The following is a 22,706-nucleotide window of genomic DNA, read 5'->3' on the forward strand; positions in this document are numbered from 1 at the left end:
GCTTTTATCTGTTTTCTAAAAGGTGGGAATTTTAGGGCAGGTCTCAGAGAGGGATCTCGATAGAAAATTCATCAGCTTTCCAGGTATGTCCCTTAATATGCTGATGCATCAAAACGAGCATAGAGGGTCAGGGTCATTCTCCGGTCAGTTTCACCTTCAGGGAATGTTACCCAAGAGGGACTGGGACTGAGGCAGGCTTGCCACGGCATGGCCTGGAATGTGTAAATCATTTGCTTCTTAGTCTTCTTGGTTAGGGAAGATAAGATCTTGCCATTTATTATCTGGGTGGAAATTGTTTGGCCATTTAACTGTCTCAGTTTCCCCATTCTACTTGCCAAGGAATTTTCCTAGCTCTTATTATGCTGCCTCAATAATAGATATTCTTACAGCATTGATGGGAAAATACCATCTCCTAAACTGTAAAAGCCGAGGTCAAAGTTTTATTTTAGGGAAAAATTGTAAGTAATTACTCAGAAATCATTCAGTTAATAGATTACTCAGGCCTTTTTATTTCATCCTTTCTCTAGTTACACTTTTCCTTTCCTCATTAAGATCTCTGCCAGTGTTGGAGCCATAATAATGAACTTGAGGGTGTGTGCGTATGTGGGGGGGGGAAGGAGGGGCATGTATCGTGTCATGTTCTAGTATCTGTAAGACTGGTTGGCCTTCTTGCTTATTAGCATCTTTGATAAAATACTTGAGGTAAGATAGGTTGGAAAAGATGGCAAAAGGTACAATCCAGGATTTATTTGTGGATTTCACCATTCTGGCCTATTCTCCGTCATCCATAAGCATCTCTTGTATCTATGATACAAACAATTCTCAGTTTCTATGAGTTAAATTACTGTTGCAGTTGGTAATCTAATAATTTCTTTCCTGAAGAAAAAATATTTTATCACAAAAAAGCTATTAAAGTTATTTAAAATGTTCTGTGAGATAAAACTCTGATTTTGGTTCTTCTAACTGACATTTCTAAGAGTCAAGAGTGATGGTGATGGGGGAATAAAAGGTATAGCCAAGAGGCTTCCAGAAGAAAAGTCCCCTAGAGTGTAACAAGCTTCTTCCCACGAAGGAAGCCACCGTGCGGAGTGACCGCTTCGCCTGTTGTGCCAAAAGGGCTGTCTGAGCAGCCTGTTACTTGTAACAAGTTAAGGGGTGTGGGTGCTAAGTCTGTCATCGACCAAAGATGCCTCTCCTACACAAAAGTTTTTTTCTGTTTGATTTGCTGCCTGAACATCTGCCAACTTTTTCTTCTTTTGAATCACATACTGGCTTCCTTTTAAAAGGCACGTATCTCTGAGTGTGTCAGACAGTCATTGCTAAATAAGAATTGATTTAACCAGATTGCTTTCCAGAGTCTAAGGCTTCTTGGAGATTAGAATACACATCAATGAAGGACAGTATTTCTGGATCCTCTGTGGCATGCGGGAAAGAGTCCCAAGATATGTGAAAGCAGCAGGAATAGCAAGGAAGGCGCTTGGCTTATTGGAAATTTTGCCCAGAACTTAGCCTGTTACCGATTTATCTTTTACTTCTGAAAAGGATATATCCCTGATTTGCAGAACCAGTAAAAACTTCACTGGGACTCTTATTTTATAGAAATTAAATGAATATTTATTAAATCACCATCATGGGCTGAAGATTGAGTAAGATAATGTTGGCATTTAATGAGCACCTGTTTATGAGTATTGCATACATTATTTTCCTCATTAACCCCTTTTACAGGTGATGAACCTAAGCCCAGAGAAGTTAGCCACATAGTGGCCGAGCTGGAATTCAAAACTAGCTCTTCACGTTGTCCATGAGCCTTGAACTTTCAGATACCGCATTCTAAATGTTTATTTGGACTCTGTCTAGAAGAGAACCAACATTGTGGCATACTGGGTTCTTTTTTTTGGGAGTGGGTTTGGCCACAGGAACACATGTATGTCTATTTTTTGTTAAATATACTATCCAACAGCTTTTCACAAACCTTAAACCAATTTCCACTCCCACCAGCAGTGTATGAGCATGTCAATTGCTCCACATCCTTGCAAGTATATGGTATTGTCAGTCTTTTCATTTCTATAGAGATAGAATTGACATATAACATTACATAACACATGAAAAACATAATGATTTAATACTTGTATGTATTATGAAATTATCACTATAATAAGCCTAGTTAACATCCATCACCATACATAGCTATATTTTTTAAAAATATATATATTATTGATTTTTTACAGAGAGGAAGGGAGAGGGATAGAGAGTTAGAAACATTGATGAGAGAGAAACATTGATCAGCTGCCTCCTGCACACCCCCTATTGAGGATGTGCCCGTATCCAAGGTACATGCCCTTGACCAGAATCGAACCTGGGGACTCTTCAGTCTGCAGGCCGATGCTCTATCCACTGAGCCAACTGGTTAGGGCCATAGCTATACTTTTATTTTCTGGATCATCTTTCTAGAGAATGCATAACTTTAAAAAAAACACTGAATCATTTCATGAAGGGGAAATATGCAAGGAGATCTGATGCCAGTTCTCATGTGTCTTCCTAGAGTAAAATTATCTTCTATAATAAGGTCAGGAAAAGTTTTTCGATGCAAATAACATGAACATGGGAGATGAGAAATTGCAGAAACACAGCTGATATACGTACATGCTGCTATTTAAAAATACTGAGGGACATTTTGTTAAAATATTTTTTTACAAGCAAATATATTTAATGAAGCTGTAATTCCATTAATTGGAATAGGAAGAACCAATATTTCAGAGCAAACCTGATAGAAGACTAACACATTCACGTAATTGAAGCAATTTTTTACTTTTGCCACGATAATTTTAGCGTACCAGTACACACAATTGGAATAGCCGCATTCCCTGCTAATTGGAATGTGTAATCCTGAAAGGTGCATAGATCATGTAAATTAGAAATAAAGCTGATGATGTTGCGGTAATGGCCTTTGGTTCACTACTTTGGAATAAGATCATTTAGCCTGGGGAACAGAATCCTGAGCCCGGCTGGCTTCTGGCTCGGCTCTGCTAGCCCACAGCGGTAATTCACCCTCCAAGAACAGGGCCGCTCTGCAGCAGGCGGGAAGAGCGTGGCCCAGCCCAAGGCAAGATGGTCAGGGAGGGAGGTGAAGGAGAGAGGTAGTGGTCATGCTGCGGAGTCCTTCTGCGTTCCCTTTTAGAGCTACACTCTCACCCCTTGGTGTTCTCTCTCACCAGTTGCCAATGTGGCCCAAGTCCTCAAGCAATCCGTGAGTTTGCGGATCACTGTCCCTTGGGGCGCCCCAGACAGAACCTACTGCTAAACCCTCCCTCCTCTCTGCTGTTCCACCAAACGCTCTCACTTAGGCATGCAGCTTCCCTGTGGTGAGGATGGAAGACTGGACTGTGTCTAGAGCCACAGAGGAAGGGTAAGGAGTTTGTTGACTTACTCAAAACACCCAGCCTGGGGAAGGGGAAGTGTGTGTGGGCAGAGATCCAGCTGTGCTTCACCCACTATGCCCTGCCCTTTCCTATATTTTAAATTAAATTGATTGGGGTGACATTGGTTAATAAAATTATATAGGTTTCAAGTGTACATTCTATGATATATCATCTGTATTTTGCATTGTGTGCCCACCACCCAAAGTCAAATCTTCCTCTATCACCATGGATTTCACCCTCTCTGCCCTTCCTAACCCCTGGCCCCTTCCTGCCCTTTTCACTGCCTAGAGGCGCCATGGCTCCTACTGTGTATGCTGTGGGGACTGGTCAGCTCAGAGGGGTCCTTTATGTAGTTCTTCCACCCAGAGGAAGTCTCCCTTTCTGTTCTGCACAAAGGCACTGTGTCGGGGTGGTGGCTCCACCTGCATCATTACTGCAGTGGTGTAGACCTGTAAAGCTTTTGTTTCAACGTTCCCTTATACACCTTATCTCACTTGGAAATGACACAAGCTCAGTGACTTACAATGGATCAGACCATTTATGTCCGTATTGCGGATGAGGAGGGTGACGTTCAGATGAAGCGACTCTGGCCAGGGCCTGTGGACAAGTCTTGGTATGGCCATTTGCTTTCCTTTCTCTTGGGTTAGTACCTAGGAATGGAATGGCTGGGTCATGGTATATATGTTTAAGTTAAATTTTATTAAACTATTTTCCAAAGTGGTTGTACCATTTCATATTCCCACTGGCAGTGCATTCAGTTGATCCATTTCCTTGTCAATACTTAGTATGATCAATTTAAAAAATTTAACTATTCTAGTGGTTGTGTACTGGCATCTCATCGTGTTGTATTTTTTCTTTATCCTTACCTGAAGATATGCTTACTGATTTTTTTTTTTTTTAGAAAGAGAGGAAGGCAGAGAAATAGAGAGAGAGGGAGGGAAAGAGAGAGAGAGAGAGAGAGAGAGAGAGAGAGAGAGAGAGAGAGAGAGAGAAAGAGAGAGAGAGAGAGAGAGAGAGAGAGAGAGAGAGAGAGAGAGAAAGAGAGAGAGAGATTGATCAGTTGCTTCTTGAATGTGCTCTGACCTGGGATCAAACCTGCAACCTAGGTATGTGCCCTGACTAGTAATCAAACCTGCAACCCTTTGGTGTATGGGACGATGCTCCAGCCAACTGAGCCACCCAGCCAGGGCTCATTGTGGTTTTAATTTCCATTTCCCTGACAATTAATGATGTTGAATATTTTTTCGTGTGTTAATTTATCACCTGCATATTTCTATGATGAATTGCTTGTTTAAATCTTTTGCCCATTTTAAAAATTGGGTTATTTTCTTATTATTTAGGTATGAAGAGTGTTTTGTATATTCTAGATACATGTCCTTTGTCAGGTGCATGTTTTACAAACATTTTCTCCCTGACTGTGGCTTCCTTTTTGGAAAGATGTTTTGAAGATGAAAAATAAAAATAATATACCATGTGCTGCACCTAGTAGAATGCCTGGCATCATGGTTATTATTATTAAAAATGTTCTTTGAAAAAAGAAAATTTTGTTTGAAGATGGTGTTCACTCTTTGTGTGTGTGTGTGTGTATTACCAATGATGACAGGAGCTGAAAACAATGCAAAGTCCAAAGTCTTGGGACTTTCAAATCACCATCGCATTCATCTTGCTTGTGCTGTATTTGCTGTTGGAGAATCAGAGATAGCATCGAGCCTGGACCCTGTCCTCCAAGAAATGGGTAAGACAATATAAGGAGAACAGTAGTGAGACAGTCAAGGCAGCACTGCAAGGTTAGGCAAGTGTTATTCATGCAGAAAATAGAGAGCCTGATATGTACCAGATGCTGTGCTATATGCTGGGGATAAAAGAGCGGATTATGTTTAAAAGGGGATGAGGGTGGGAATTGAGAACAGACATTAAAATAAACAGCCATAAGATCTTTTACTGCATGTTACCTGCTAACCACTTCTATATGTTCCACCATTCAATCTTGATTTTTTGGGGGGTAGTAGATCTCTAAAATGAAGTGCCAATTCTTACTGTATTCTAAAACTGCATGCATTTTAGATAGTTCTGGCTTTTTGAAAGAATGAGGAACTTATTGCATGCAAACACCATTGATTTCTTTCCCTAAAATTACCTTTCGTCTTTTATTATGTATCCTCTTTTCTTGGGAAGACACAAGTTGGATTTAGGCCTGTGATACGGAACAAGAGGCATAGCAGTTGGAGATAAAAATATAGAATGCCAATTGTTTGCCTGAATGATTTTATAACAGCAGTGGCAGAATACTAATTTTGGTTTCTGTATTAGGTAATGCTAGGCACCATAATAAAAATACCCCCAAATGCACAGGCTCCTTTTTTTTTAGAGCCTCAGTTTTCTTATTACATTTTAAACATGTATATCTACACTAATAAAAGAGAAACATGAAAATCGGTGTCACTCTGCTACGCCCACCAGCCAATCAGGATGAGTATGCAAATTAACCCAACAAAGATGGCGGTTAATTTGCATATGCAGGCACAGAGCGAAGGCTTAAGATGACTGAAGACTGAAGATGACTGAAGACTGAAGACTTGACTTCTCCGCTGCAGCTGGAGTAGAGAAGCCAAGCCTCGCTGCAGCCAGACCAAAGGCCTGGGTCCTGGGTGCCAGAGGAAAACCGGTGCCGGCAGCCAGGGGAAGGAAGGCCTATTGCATGAATCTTCATGCAACAGGCCTCTAGTATATATATAAAAGCCTAAGCGACCATTAAGACTGACCAACCGGAACAACCGGTTGACCAGTCGCTATGACACGCACTGACCACCAGGGAGCAGATGCTTAACGCAGGAGCTGCCCCCTGATGGTCAGTGTGCTCCCACAGCCAACCTCCCCTGGTCCCTCCCCCCAGCCGGCTGGTCTCCCAATAGGCTTCAATCACTGGTCAGGCCAAGGGACCCCACCCATGCAGGAATTCATGCACCAGGCTTCTAGTATGATAATAACAATGAAACATTATTGTATCTTTGCTCTAGGACTCCTGTACAGAAATGATGTGTTTTGAAACATATTACAAACTAAAGTGCCAAACAACTGTCAGTATCAGCAGCAGGTACAACAGGGATGACAGTTACTACGACTCTTGTCAAATGGCAACAAATCACCCTTCTTCATCTCTGAGCCCAGGGATGTTGCCAGAATACAAAGGTGAGAAAGGAAATCTGATGATCACATTCCTGTTTTTGATACAGCAGTGGTTCACCTCTTAAAGGAGTGTGACTGAGAAGATTAATGGTTCGGTTCAGGGAAAGCGTGGGGTAATGAAAAAAATTCTCTATTCATTGGACTCACTTTGTTTATGAAGGTGCCCTTGGGAACACTGTACTGGATGCTTGAACATTTATTATCTCCTTTGTATTTATTCCTAGATAGTACTTAGGCTTATGGTTGTTTATTTTTCTTTAGTGGCCTCTGAGTAGATTTGTGTTTTTATCATCTATGCCACTTCATAATTGCAACCGCAAGCAATTTGTAAAAGGGTTTGCTGAGTGAACATCTAAGGTCTACAGCAATGGCTGTCATGCTTGGGGGCATAGGACCACTGAGGGAACATGATAAAATTTCAGATTCTAGGGCCCACCATTAGGTCTGGAATGGGGCTATTAATCAGGTATAGTTATTAAGTGTTTCTGCTTGATTAGCCTTTTAATTACATACTTGTGGCCTCGTGCACGAAATTTGTGCATGGGGTGTGGGGGTTTGTCCCTCAGCCCGGCCTGCACCCTCTCCAATCTGGGACCCCTCGGGGGATGTCTGACCAGCAGTCAGACATCCCTCTCGAAATCCAGGACCGCTGGCTCCTAACCGCTCACCTGCCTGTCTGCTTGATTGCCCCTAACCACTCTGCCTGCTGGCCTGCTTGCCCCCAACTGCCCCCCCCGCTGGCCTGATCACCCCCAACTGCCCTCCCCTCCTGGCCTGATCACCCCTAACTGCCTCTGCCTCAGCCCCGCCACCATGGCTTTGTCTGGAAGGACATCCAGAAGGTCTCCCAGTTTAATTAGTATATTACCCTTAATTAGTATAGATAGAGGCTTGGTGCACGGATGGGGGCCGGCTGGTCTGCCCTGAAGGGGGTCCCAGATCAGGGCGGGGGTTCCCTTGGGGGACGGGGCTGGCCTGGGCGAGGGGCTTGGGGTGGTTTGCAGGCTGGCCACACCCCCATCGGGGTGGGGGTCCCCACTGGGGTCGTGGCCAGCCTGGGCAAGGGGCTGAGGGCCATTTCCAGGCTGGCCATGCCCCCATGGGGTGAGGGTCCCTGCTGGGGGGCGTGGCCAGCCTGGGTGAGGGGCTGAGGGCTGTTTTCAGACTGGCTACACCCCCTTCAGGGTGGGGGGTCCCTGCTGGGGGGCATGGCCGCCCTGGGTGAGGGTCTGAGGGCCATTTGGGGACAGTTTGCAGGCCGGCCAAGCCCCTGGCTTTGTCCAGAAGGTCTCCTAGTCTAATTAGCATATTACCCTTTTATTAGTATAGATCAGCCGTGGGCAAACTACGGCCCGCGGGCCGCATCCGGCCCATTTGAAATGAATAAAACTAAAAAAAAAAAAGACCGTACCCTTTTATGTAATGATGTTTACTTTGAATTTATATTAGTTCACACAAACACTCCATCCATGCTTTTGTTCCCGGCCCTCCGGTCCAGTTTAAGCCCCTGGCTTGTCCAGGAATTGTGGCCCTCGAGTCAAAAAGTTTGCCCACCCCTGGTATAGATCCTTGTATTCATTGTTAGTGGCTATGCTAGAGATTTCAATATGCATTTCTGACTAATTATAAAACACCTTCCTTAGGTTTTACCCAAACAGCTTACTGTAGTTAATTTCACTTACTACCTCCTGCCCTTTGTAAGACATTATTATTGCTATTTTAAAGCAATGAATATGATTTTTAAAAATATGTTTTTATTGATTTTTAGGGAGAGGAAGGGAGGGAGATAGAGAGATAGAAACATTGATGAAAGAGAAATATTGTTCGGCTGCCTCCTGCATGCCCCCTACTGGGGATCGAGCCTGCAGCCCAGGCATGTGGCCTGACTGGGAATCAAACTGTGACCTCCTGGTTCATGGGTCAATGTTCAACCACTGCTCTACACTGGCTGGACGGTGAATATGATTTTATCTTTACTTCTTACTGCTCCTCATTACTTTCTGTAGCACTAGCTTCCATTTGGGGTTGTTTCCCTATACCTTGTAGAACTTCCTTTAGAAGATCTAATAGTGTCAGGCTGCTGGTGACAAATTCTCTGAGCTTTTACTTACCTGGAAACATCTTTATTTCACTCTAAATTTTTGAAGGATATGTTTACTGAGTATAGTATTGTGGGTGGGCAGTTTTTATTTTATCTACGCCTCCTTTCCCAACCACAACACATTAATGATGTTATTTCATTGTCTTTTGGTTTCCAATTTCCTTTGAAAATTCAGCTGTTAATATAATTGTTGCCTGCTTCCTTGGCTGCTTTTTAAGATTTTTCCCCCCTTGCTTTTATTTGGATTTCTAAACTTTAATCAAGATGGTCTTCTTTGGCCCGGCCCATGTGGCTCAGCAGTTGAGCATTGACTCAGGGAACAAGAGGTTGCCAGTTTGATTCCCAGTTGGGGCACATGCCTGGGTTGTGAGCTCAATCCCTAGTAAGAGGTATGCAGGGTGCAGGAGGCAGCTAATCAATGTTTCTATCTTTCTATCCCTCTCCCTTCCTCTCTCTAAAAAATCAATAAAAACATATTACACACACACTCACACACTTACACACACACACACACACACACACACACACAAAGATGGCCTTTGTTTTTACCTTGCCTGGTGTTTACCTTTACCTGAATCTGTAGTTTAATGCCTTTGATCAGTTTTAGAAAGTACAGAACTATTATTTCATCAGGCATTTCTTCTGCCCTAATTTATCTCTCCTCCCCCTGGAACTCCAAATACACACATAAACCTTTGACTGTTTTATGTGTGTGTTTTTTTATACTCTGTTCTGTTCTTGTCATTCTTTCTTTTCTCTCTGTGCTTTTGTTTGGATATAATATATTGACTTGTCTTTCAGTTCACCAATTTTGTATTCTGCTGTTTCCAGGCCTCTGTTAATTACATCCAATTAGTTTTAAAGTTTAGATATTATGTATTTTTATTCTAAAATGTCCATTTCAGTTTTGTATAGAATTTTTTTCTCTGTTAAATTTCCCCATGTTTTCATATATTTTGCCTATACTTTCCCATATTTTATTTAACATTTTAAACTTCGTTATTCTGAAGTATTTATCTACTAATTACAACATTTATAAACTCTAATATCATAACATAATTTTTTTGTTATTACGATGGGAAATTTGTAACCTGCTACATCCTACCTTACATTTCATAGTGCTAAAGCTGTTGGCTGAAGGCACACAATTTCAATCTCACCATAGTTTGTATCAGATAAAGAGCAATACACTTGCTTACAATATATACATTTTGTGGATTTAAATATGTTACTAGGTAATATACAAGAAGAGGAAGGAATGCTTCCAAACTCATTTGGTATCATTACCCTGATACCAAAATCATAAAAAGACACTATAAAAAAGATAACTATAAGACAATATCCTGGATGAACATAGATACCAAAAAAAATATGTAAGAAACTCATAAAGCATAACACCAAAAAACCCTACAAACAATCCAATTAAAATATGGGCAGAGGACCTGAATAGACATTTCTCCAAAGAGGACATCCAGATGACCAATAGATACGTGAGAAGATGCTCAACATCACTGATCATCAGAGAAATGCAAATCAAAACCACAATGATGTATTACCTCACATCTGTCAGAATGGCTATTATGAAAAAGACAGCAAATGACAAGTGTTGATGAGAATATGGAGAAGAGGGAATCTTGTGCACTGTAAATTGGTGCAGCCACTATGGAAAACAATATGGAGATTTCTCAAAAAATTAAAAATAGAGTTGTAATATGACCCAGCAATTCTAATTCTGAGTATTTATTCAAAGAATACAAAAATACTAATTAAAAAACATATATACTCCTATGTTTATTGCAGCATTCTTTACAATAGCCAAGATATGGAGGCAACCTAGGTGTCCATTGATAGATGAATGGATAAAGTAGTATTTCATATATACAGGGTTGGCCAAAAGTAGGATTACAGTATGAATACATAAAACAGAGCTTATTCTTGTATTATTATTTATTAACTAGAGGCCCGATGCATGAATTTGTGCACATTGAAAGGAAATTAATTAGAAGAAATATTTGAATATTGCTATTCACCCTTTCTCTATATAGAAGTGTCAACCAAACTCATGATCGACAATGACAGATCAAAACACACGTATGATTGGTGCCAACGAGAGCTTTATATATATAGACAAACTTGTTTAATTAGATCTGCTTTCTACTTTAGCTAAACTTTTTCCAGCCCAGTGAAGCATCCCAACTTCTCTTTCAGGTAATTGTCAGCAACACAGCCATAAATATCAACATGAAGCAGATTATTATTGTAGATCACGCAGGGAGAACAGAGGGTAAAATATTTAACTGCAGCAGTATTTGACCATATTCTGTGCAGTGAGAAAACCTGAAGTCATTTTCAAGGTCCACCATTTCTTACTTCTTTTCAGTCGGGTCAAGTTTCTAAGCTTTCTAAATCTCCGTTTTCCGGCTAAAGAAAAGAAAACAGGATTCCACAGAGTCTCCTATCTACCTACTCCAGGACTTCTGTGGGGATCAAATGAGATGAGGCACGGGAAAACGTTTCAGACATTTGGTTGAAGTGTGAAATGTTTGCACCTGGCTATAAAGCAAGTTGTGTTCCTGGGCTGAAGAAACTCCAAGGAGGCTAGTGGCTAGGGAGAGGAAGCTGGGCATTGCTACGTGACGTCATTACCTGGCACCCACAACCACCATTTCTGGGCTGGGCTGGGCTGTGGGCTGCATTTTGCGCCATGGGGTCTCGGCAGTGTTGGCTTTAATTTGGTGGACGGGACCTGTGTCCCACTTGGGGGAAGCTGAGTGTTGCTTTGTGGGCACCAGGTCCGTGGTGCCATTTCTCTGTAAATGGCCAGTGCGCATCATGGCAGCTCCTGCATTGAGCGTCTGCCCCGTGGTGGTCAGTGTGTGTCATAGCAACTGGTCAGATGAACACAGCATATTAGTCTTTTATACATATACTAGAGGCACGGTGCACAAAAATTTGTGCACTCAGAGGGTCCCTCAGCCCGGCCTGTGCCCTCTCACAGTCTGGGACCCCTCGGGGGATGACCACCTGCTGGCTTAGGCCCGCTCCCCGGGGGATTGGGCCTAAGCTGGCAGTCTGGCAGCCATCAGCCTGGCTTGTGGCTGAGCAGAGCTCCCCCTGTGGGAGTGCACTGACGACCAGGGGGAAGCTCCTGCATTGAGCGTCTGCCCCCTGGTGGTCAGTGTTTGTCGTAATGACCAGTCATTCCTAGTCGTTCTGCTGTTAGGGTCAATTTGCATATTACCCTTTTATTATATAGGACTAGAGGCCCGATGCACAAAATTTGTGCTTGCAGGGGGGGTGTCCCTCAGCCTGGCCTGTTCCCTCTCACAATCCGGGATCCCTCTCGCAATCTGGGACCCCTCGTTATTAACTGCTCACCTGCTCACTCCTAACCATCTGCCTGCTCGCTCCTTACAGCTTGGCTCGTAGCTCCTTACGCTGCTGAGGAAGCAGGAGAGACTCCCGCCACCGGTCTGCGCTCACCAGCCATGAGCCTGGCTTCTGGCTGAGTGGCACTCCTGCTGTGGGGAATGCACTGACCACCCAAGGGGAAAGCTCCTGCGTTGAGTGTCTGCCCCCTGGTGTTCAGTTCACATCATAGCGACCAGTCATTCTGGTCATTCCAGTCATTCTGCTGTAATGGTCTCTGGGCTTTTATATATAGAGATAGATTATTGCATTATTTAACCTTATGAACAACTGTAAGCCTACTTTTGGCCAACCTTTATATATACACACAATAGACTATTACTCAGCCATAAAAAAGAATGAAATCTTACTCTGTGTGACAACAGGGATGGATCTAGAGGTTATTAGACTAAGTGAAATAAATGAGACAAAGAAAAATACCTATGATTTCACTTAATTTGTGGGGTCTAAAAAAACAAAGCGGATGAACAAAACATAACATAAACAGACCCCTAGATTCTGAAAACAGGGTGGAAGGATGAGTGAAAAAGTAACAAAAATAAAGGAAAAAAAGACAGTACAATTTTGGCCTTAAAAATGTATACACAGTTATATAAAGCTGTATCCAATTCCAAAGGTATGATTTTTATGAGTGTTTTTATTTAAAAAAACAAGTTTGAGAAGTTTCTCTCTAGTAACTCGGTATTAGATTTTAAATTCAATTAGAAAAAGAAAGAAGGAAAGAAAAAGATCAACCTGAAAAATTAATCTGTTGATTTAATTTCTTTAATTAAAACTTTTTAAATCCATCTTTTAAAAATTTATTGAGGTATAACTTACATTTACAAAATCGTACCATTTTATGCTCATATTTGACAAATGTATACCATTCTTACAGTGAAAATATGGAACAATTCCTCAAATGTTCCCACCTTTTGTTTTTACTCTTTTACAGACCTTCTCCAGCAACTATGACTTAATTTCCTTCCTCTCTCACACAAGTTGCTGGTTCTCCTTTTTTTAAAAAAAATATTTTTATTGATTTCAGAGAGGAAGAGAGAGAGAGATAGAGATAGAAACATCCATGAGGAGAGAGAATCATCAGTCAGCTGCCTCCTGCACACCCCACACTGGGGACCAAACCCACAATCCGGGCATGTGCTCTGACCGGGAGTTGAACTGTGACCTTCTGGTTCATAGGTCGATGCTCAACCACTGAGCTATGCCGGTGGGGCATTACTGGTTTTTGACTCAAGCATTTATACTGACCACCATACTGCTTCTGAAATACCCCCTTTCACTTTTACTTAACCCTCAAAGACTTTCCTGACTGAGTCCTCTGACCTGTTCCCTTGTTTTTGCCAGGAGCCCTATAAATTCGTATGAGTGTACACAAAACTGTTTTAACTTGGGCACGTTGATATGTTTGCTCTGTAAAGCTGTTCTCTGATCCATGTTTCTAGCCCTGCCCTGACTGACCTTCTTGGAGCCAGAGGCACTCCATTTCTTTGGAAACCCCCCAGAGTGCCCTTTACTGTATTTTGTTTAATAAGTGCTATTAATAGAAACCATTTGCTGAATGTTAATGAACTTCATTTACCAAAGTCCTAGACTTACCCCAGGCAACCTATGTGGGTCTTATTTTGTGCTGAGTTCTGGGTATACACTAGCAGCTCACAGTGGCATTAGCTCGTTCAACCTTTCAACATAATTTCATACCTGACTAGCATGAGATTGTCTTTTACAAAAGCATTGACCCATAGCAGCGGCAGCATCTGTCTATTAGTGTGTTGAACACTAAATTGGAATTTTAATGCTAATAATTAACTAGAATAATATCTCACTTGGACAGGAGCCATTCAATTCTCTCCCCTGAGCTAAAGTATTATTTGAGTAGCTATCAAGGCCATGACATTAAAAGAAAAATTTTGTTATTACAATAATTTAAGAAAGGTAAAAGAAGACATTCGGGTTTTATAAAAATGTTTCTTAAAAATAATGATCCTTCTGAAATAGTGTTAATGCAAAATGATCTTGCTACTGAAAGACTACCCCCACTTCAAGCTGTTTTTAAGTCATGTGAGTCCTAATGGAATAATATTGGGTCTCATATCTATACTGCTAATACAGACTTGGGTGGGCTTTTAATAGGATTCAAGGAAAATCTAGAGAAACAAAATTTATGTTTTATTTAAGCACAGTACTAGTAACTTTCTCTGATAACATTCTTTAGGAATGCTTGATATGTCTCCTCTTTGATTTCCCCTTCTGGCCAGGAGTAATCATAAATAAAGAGCCTAGCAAGTATAGAAATGCTGAAAAGAAAGAGAAGAAAGAAAGAATAAAGACCTGTGTAATTCCTTTTTTTTTTTAAAGAAGGGGATTTAGCATGCAGAATTTCTTATGTTTATTTGACCAGAGCCTTTAAAAAAATGTTTTTATTGATTTTAGAGAGAGGGGAAGGAAGAGGGATAGAGAAATAGAAACATTGATGAGAGAGAAACATCAATCCGCTGCCTCCTGCACACCCCCTACTGAGGATTGAGCCCACAATCAGGCATGTGCCTTGACTAGACTTCTTATTTCCTGAGTCAATGCTTAAATGCTGAGCCACATTGGCTGGGGAAGGTGTGTGTAATTTTTGACAAATATAATCAACTGATGGATAACCAAGAGTTGGTAGAGGTCAGGGTAGGACATGAAGCAGGACAACGATTTGAGAACATACTAATAAAGGGGGATCTATAAATGGTGATGAAATGAGACTTGACTTTGGGTGGTGAACACACAATACAATATATAGATAATGTATCATAGAATTGTACATCTGAAACCTATATAATTTTATTAACCAACTAGAGGCCTGGTGCATGAAATTCATGCACTGGAGTGGGGGGCTCCCTCAGCCTGGCCTGCGCCCTCTCACAGTCCAGGATCCCTTGGCAGACATCCCTCTCACAGTCTGGTAGCCCTCACTCCTTACCACCCGCCAGCTCGCTGCTCCTTATTGCCGCCGTGGAGGTGGGAGAGGCTACTGCCACCGCTGCTGCACTCGCCAGCTATAAGCCCAGCTTCTGGCTGAGCGGCGCTCCCCCTGTGGGAGCACACTGACCACCAGGGGGCAGCTCCTGCATTGAGCGTCTGCCTCCTGGTGGTCAGTGTGCATCATAGCGCCTGGTTGTTCTGGTCGTTCTGCCGTAATGATCGCTTAGGCTTTTATTATATAGATGTTATTCCAATAAAATAAAAAATGAAAAAAAAAGAACATAAAACTAGGGGCTTTCCCATGTAATATCTAATTCCTTATATCTATCTATCTACCTATCTAATCTCATCATTATTTTGGAGATAAGAAATCAAGACTCAGTTTAATAGCTGACTAGATCAAGGTCACCAAGAACCAGAGTCAAAACCCATATTTTCTGACTCAAAGGTTCATGTAACTATAGCCCATACTTTTGTTTACCTTCTTATCATCACAGAATGGGGGCAAAGAAGCAAATCTTGCTTCCTTTTTACTGCATTGCATTTTTGCCAACATACGTGGCAGATTATATCTACCCACTGAGATGCGGTAACCTTTCTTGTTTGATATTTCCATTTGTTTGACAAGTTTAGTTACGTGAAATGCTTCCTGGCTGATCCCAACAGAATGCCTTGGTCCTCTGAGAACAGGTGCCCTTTCTCCACTCAGTGGGCAGTGGCGGGGGCGGTCACCTGGCAGTGATCCCTGGCAGCCTGCCTCGTTGTGGCTACTGTTGGTTTTTAGGAGGCTGCCTTTCAGGGTAAGCACCCAGACTACAGGCCTCAACCCTGGCTCCAGATGGACAGTGGTGGACTTTGTAGGTGACAGAAACCCAATTAATAAACTGAACATACGAAAACGGTTGCTAAGCTCTGGAAACGGGACTGGGTGGCGATGACAGAGACAAATGTGCTTTGTTTGGCTTCTGTGTGCTGGCTTTGCCCTGTACTAACAGCTTCCCTCTCACAGTGACACTGCCTCTCTTTTATTTTTCAAGCAGTGTTATTTGAATTCATACAGTGAGAGGTAGTTTACAGGTGCGGGCATGTCAGGAATACAAAGTGGTAGAGGTGGAATGTATCTGGCCAATGAGATTTACTTTTTTGAAACAGATTATGTAAAGCAACTTATTTGGTAACCATTTCGTTTTGATGATATAAACCTGTGGATAAATATGAAATTAGAAGGTTCTGACAAAGATATGTTGCATATGTTCCATGAAGGCACGTGCCAGTCCTATTTAATACAATTGACCCTTAAACAACATAGGGTTGAACTGTGCGGGGGTCCATTTATCACGAATTTTTTCCAATAAATACTGTAAATGTATATTCTCTTTCTTATGATTTTTCTTAATAACATTTTCTTTCTCCAGTTTACTTTATTGTGAGAATAGGGTAACTAATATATATAACGTACAAATATGTGTTAACCCACTGTTTATGTTACTGGTAAGGCCATCAGTCAGCTATTAGTATCTTAAGTTTTTGGAAAGTCAAAAGTTATACATGGATTTAAAAAAATTAATCAATTAATCTATTTTTAAATTAAATTTATTGGGGTGACACTGGTTAACAAAATTATACAGGTTTCAGGTGCACAATTCTACAACACATCATCTGTATACAGTATTGTGTGCTCACCTTCCCAAGTGAAATCTCCTTCCATCACCATTTATCCCCCATACTCTTCTCCACCTCCTTCCACCATCCCTTCCCTCCCACAATCACCACACCGTTGTTTATGTTCATGAATTCTTTCTCTTTTTTTGTTTCTTTTTTGCTCAATCCCATTACCTCCTCCCCAAGGACCTCCCCGCCACCCCCACCCCCAGCCGTCAGCCTGCTCTCTATCTATGAGTCTGTCTCTATTTTGCTTGTTAGTTCATTTTGTTTATATGTGAATTTTTGATGGCATAGGGGTCAGTGCCCCTAACTCCCGCTTCTGTGTTGTTCAAGGGCCAACTGTAGTTGTAATAATAATAACCGTGAACATTTGTGGGTGCTCACCACATGTAAGGCACTGTGGTACATGTATTGTATGGTTTTCTTATGATGCCATCTTTAGAAAATAGATATTATTATACTCATTTAAAGGTAAAGACCCTGAAAGTTGGAGAGGTTAAGTAATGCAAAGCCACAAAATGGCAGAGCTGGGACTGAAAGCTAGGTCTCTCCAACTTGGAAACCCATGCTCTCAGGCACCACAGTATTTGCCGGTCCTTTCATGGTAGAAGGAGAGTGTAAGCCAAGGGCACCCCATGCCTGTGAGTTGTTCATTTTCATGTCCTGGGGCATTAGCAGAACCAGAAATGGACTCCAGATTTTAGAGTCTTGGTCCAGTGAAAGCTGATTGGCTGATTTTCTTCTTTGAAATCCATTTTGCTTTTTCCCGTTTCAGAGTAAGATATGAAGGAAAACATATACCATTAGAAATTATTATTTTAAACTGTACACAAAATGTAAACTGTGCATTTGGTTACTTGATAGTCCACTCTGGTGACCAGAAATGCAGAATGTGGAAACCTGGGGCCACGCCCACATCAGAACCATTTTGCCAGATGTCAACACCATGTCAACAGAGAGAGGGTAGCTCAGAGTCAAGAAGTCTACCAAAGGTGACTGATTTTATCACAGAGAGAAGTCTCAGAGAAGTCTCAGGCTCTGTTCAGTTCCAGAGCATGCCCATTTGTCTTCCTAGCAACCTTTCCTTCCCTCTCTCCTGGCTGCTCTGGGCGGGCAGGCCTGTTGCTTGCAAAGGCACCGATGTTAGCATGAGTTTCAATAAACCAAATCCTGTTAAATGGTGCTCCCATCAGGCAGCTCTTTCAAACTGCACTTAGAAACTGTGGTTGAGAGACATTTAAACAATTTTTTTTTGTCATGACACTTGTTATAAATGGTTCCCAGGCTCTAAACAAAATGGTTGAAGAAAATAAGCCATGGCTTCCTTAAGGTCTACCATAACTATCTGTTGGCATTTCTGCCAGAATTCGCTCAATTTGCACTGCAAGGTTTTATAAAAAGTGATATTGTATCCATTCCTAGGACTTTTATAAGGCATTTGAAACTTTGCAACATTCCCCTTAGGTACCTAAAGGTCACTTCTGAAATTGGGCTTCTTTCCTATAAAAGCTAGGCTTAATCTAGATTCAAAGGCATTTGACAGAATTTTAAAACATCTCTTTTGCCTCTCCAGGCTGACTGGCTTTATGTTCAAAGCACACTCATTTCCGCGGCACAGTGACTTCCCTGAAATCTAATTGTGTGTAAATGACAGAGGAACTTCACACAAGGAGACGTGCAATCTGACTCTCATCCTATAATGAGTACGGATTTCAATTTTAGAGTAAATATAGAATTTATGGATTCATCTCTACTAGTACATCTGAGTGAATACGACTGAAAATGTGAGGGATAGAATCAAAGATACCAAACAGGGCAGAGAATTTGAGAAACATGAGTTTCTCATGGGAAAGGAGTACATTTGTCTTCCTATTGCCGCTGTAGCAAATTACCACTGTTATAGTGTCTTAAATTGACATTCATTAATTTTCTCCCAGTTTTGTAGGTTGCAATCTGGTACACTCATGTTAGGGTCGCACAGGCTAAAACTGAGGTGTCAGTAGGGCTGCATTCTTCTTCTTTTTAAAAAAATATATTTTATTGATTTTTTTACAGAGAGGAAGGGAGAGGGATAGAGTTAGAAACATTGATCAGCTGCCTCCTGCACGCCCCCTACTGGGGATGTGCCCACGACCAAGGTATATGCCCTTGACCGAAATTGAACCTAGGACCCTTTAGTCCGCAGGTCAACGCTCTATCCACTGAGCCAAACCGGTTAAGTTGAGAAGTGCTTCTTACCAAGATACAATACATCTCCAGTTTATAGATGGGAAAACTAAGGTTGAATAATTTTTAGTGTTATAGTCACTTGCTAATAAATGGTGGAGCTGGCATTTAAATCCTAGTCTCAGTCTACACTGTGAGCACTGGGTCTCCAAGGTATGCTACCTCTGACCGAGGCCTGGACCCACCAGCAGTGCCCAGAAGTCATTTCTGAAAACACCGAGGAAGCTGGGAAGAGACTTCCCACAGGGGTACCCTGGCCATTCTGACCCAAAGGACAAGTTCACCTGGAAGCCCATAGAGCAGGGTTATTCAGGTCTCTAACCATTCATTATAATAGCACCTCCCTCATTAAATAAGAACAGTAGTCAGATAAGTTCAAGACAAAAAATTATCGTAACAGACATCAAATGTTGGCTGTGTGGTAGGCATTAGGATCAGAACTTTACATATATTTAATCCCTACAATGACCTACAAAGTAGGTGTTATTGTTCCCTTATTGCAGATGAGCAAAAAATAACACCTACTCAGAGAGGTTAAGTAATTTGCCCAAGGCACAGATAAGTTGTAGGAATAAGAAATACCAAGTATCCTGCAAATGTTAATATAAGACAATGGGAATCAGGTGATCATCCAAGAGCTACTAAGGAAACTAGCAGTTGCTGGCAAATGAGAGTCATGCCTGGGCCTGTGAGCCTTGTGAATTCAGCCATGGTGACTTTGGGAAACTAAAAGTCCCTCCTGTGGGGAGATGGGGGGAGAGAGGGCTTATGGAAACCAGAGTCACAGAGGACCTGAGGATAGGTGCTCCATAAAAAGAATTCAACAATAGTTCACAATAAAAATATGCTCATATTTATGGAATTCATCTCTCACATTTGATGAAATATTAATGACATTTTCTCAGAAAGGCATGAGAAAGAAACACCTAGGAAGAAAAAAAAAACAAGTTTGCAACTTGTTGCCACAGATATATCTTTTAAAAAAATCCATTTTAAAGCTTGCCAACTGACAGATGAAATTATCATGAAAAATGAGAGTGAGGTTGACAAGGACAAAGTGTAAAAGCTGCTAACCAACACTGTTCGGCTAGCCTCCCACTCATTCTCTCTTGGTAGTTCAATCGACACATCAACAGCATTTAAAAAAATTTAAAAAACCCTCACGAACAGACTATATTAATGCTAAATTTTTTAAAAAAAATTCTCACTGGAGGATATGTTTTTATTGATAGAGAGAGAGAGAGAGAAAGAGAGAGAGAGAGAGAGAGAGACCAATGTGACAGAAACATTGATCAGTTGCCTCCCGTACACGCTCTGACCAGGTATGGAACCCACAACCTAGATATGTGCCCTGACTGGGAATTGAACCTGTAACCTTTTGGTGTGCAGGACGACAGTTCAACCAACTGAGCAACCTGGCCAGGGTTAATGCTAAATTTAAATTTTCACTACAGAAAATATATTAATGATAAAGGGTTAAGTGGACTTTAAAAAACCTCCAAAAGTAATGATTTATTAGAAGGGGGAGTTGATTAGCGACCAGCCTTTGACATATAGGTCCCTTTCAAGATCTGAGTAAGATCAGGAGAACACTGAAGATCTGTATGAAGTAGGTGTTCTGGAGATTGGCGATTTGTAGCTCTTCTCTTTGGTTGTAAGGTGGCAGAACCTCCATTGTTGGAATCGGGACAGGTAGAGGGGCCTCCTGCATGTTTTAGTGTTTGCCCTTCTTGCACCTCTGTTTTACCTCTACAATTTCTCCAGAATGACATGCTTCATGCTTGCTTGTGTGACACAAAAGCCCCAGCAAGTGTGAGGCAATCTCAAGGCAGTCTTTTCAACTAGAAATTTGTGGTGAAATCAGAAAAAGGAAGTCTTTGGATTCTCATTATTATACTAGAGGCCTGGTGCACAAAATTCATGCATGGGAGGGGGTCCCTCAGCCCAGTCTGCACCCTCTCGCAATCCAGGACCTTTCGGGGGATGTCCGACTGCCGGTTTAAGCCCAATCCCGCTGGATCCTAACCGCTTGCCTGCCTGCCTGATCGCCCCTAACCACTCGCCCAGCTGCCGGATTTTGCCCCTAAAACTCAAGCTTCTTTTTTTGAATTTTTAATATTTATATTTCTTCTTTATTTTTTATTTTAAAAGTCAAGCTTCTTGAGAACATGAGGCATTTAACATTATTCCATATTCCTTACAGAGAGCTAAGCATGGTAAACACAGCAAATACTTAATACTTATGGGCTTCTATACAAACACTTTCCAACCAGAAATGTTTTAATAGGCAGTTTCCAAAAACTTGAACTGGAAAACCTAAAAGTAGAGTGCTCAGATTTCAGGCATCAGGTACTATTAGCAGGATTTCTATCCCAATCAAACTCTAATTCTTAGCTCTCAACAGTCTGGACAAACAGCCCTTCACTGTCTCCAAAGTTTCTTATTCGTCACTATCCCATTTTCCTTTTTTTTTTTTAGTTCAATGTTTTATATCCACATCAGTATCAATGTACCATATAAAACCCACCTGCCAGCCTAGCTGGTTTTTGGGACAAAACCAGGGTTCTTGTCCCAAAAGAGGAGAAAATGGGTTTACAGTCAAGAAAATAAAATCAGAACCTAACATGATCAAGGAGAAGCCTTGAAATTGCATGGGGGCCGTGGTACATCTCGTCTGGCCCAGCAGTACCTGCAGCAGCCTCGGTTCCTGGGAAGCCTGGGGTTAGATAGGATCCAGCTCTTGAGGTTATCTAATGTAATGAAGAGGGAATATGCAAATTGACTGTCACACCGTCACAAAGATGGCGGTGCCCACAGCCACAAGATGACAGCGCCCAGTCCCCTCAGCCCCGCCAGAGTCCCCCAGTCCTTTCAGCCCCACTGGGGTGCGGGAGTGGCAGGAGCACGGTGTGGCCAGACCCGCCCTCAGCCCCCCAGTTGCCCAGGGCCGCCCGAGGCTCGGGTAACCAGGGCCGGCTGAGGCTTGTGCTGCTGGCAGTGGCAGCAGCAGAAGTGTGATGGGGTGTCGCCTTCCCCTGATCGCCAGGTCGCCTCCCGCCCTTGAGGGCTCCCAGACTGGGAGAGGGGGAAGGCCGGGCTGAGGAACCCCTGTCCAGTGCATGAATTTTCATGCACCAGGTCTCTAGTTTTTAATAATTTTGCTTTTCGGGGAGCAGGGCTTCTGGGCAGCAGTTCCATGTGAGGGTAACTGGTGCGGGTTTCACTTCAGGGTTTGGAGGGGAAGATGGGTCTGTGGGGTGGGACCTGCCTGGCCCCAAATGTCACAGCTGAGGTTCTTGGAAGTGGCCCAGAGAAGTTCCTTCCTGCCATCTTCCTGCTCTGACCCCAGGTCTATGGCTTAAAAATCAGGGCAACAGGCTGGGGCTGAGCATCTCAGGGGCTTTTGTAAACATGGCAGGTACAGGCAGGGGGAGCTTGGGGGAACTGAAGGAACTGGTGGGGGCAGCCAGAGCTGGGGGAGGGCAGTGCCCATGGGGATAGGGGGCATGGGGTGGAGGAGGTATGCTCCTTTAACAGAGACTTAGAGGTACAGAGACTAAGAGAGACAGAGAGGACAGAGATGGGGATAGAAAGAGTGACAGGAAGAGAAAGACTCAGAGAAAGCAAGAGAGAGAGTGAGAAAGAGAAAGATTCACAAAGAAGAGAGACAGACAGACAGAAAGATGGGGTCCTGCTCTGTTTGAGTCAGTGGGCTG

The 22,706-nt window shown here is 42.3% G+C and overlaps 1 protein-coding gene across 1 annotated transcript in view; it reads right to left on the minus strand.

The window, feature by feature from the left end:
• LOC102419324 (phosphatidylinositol 3-kinase regulatory subunit beta-like) overlaps positions 1 to 22,706 on the minus strand; it is a 50,301-nt gene that overhangs the window by 18,009 nt on the left and 9,586 nt on the right.

Source organism: Myotis lucifugus, unplaced genomic scaffold, assembly GCF_000147115.1.
Source record: "Myotis lucifugus unplaced genomic scaffold, Myoluc2.0 scaffold_212, whole genome shotgun sequence".
NCBI classification, from domain to species: Eukaryota; Metazoa; Chordata; class Mammalia; order Chiroptera; family Vespertilionidae; genus Myotis; species Myotis lucifugus.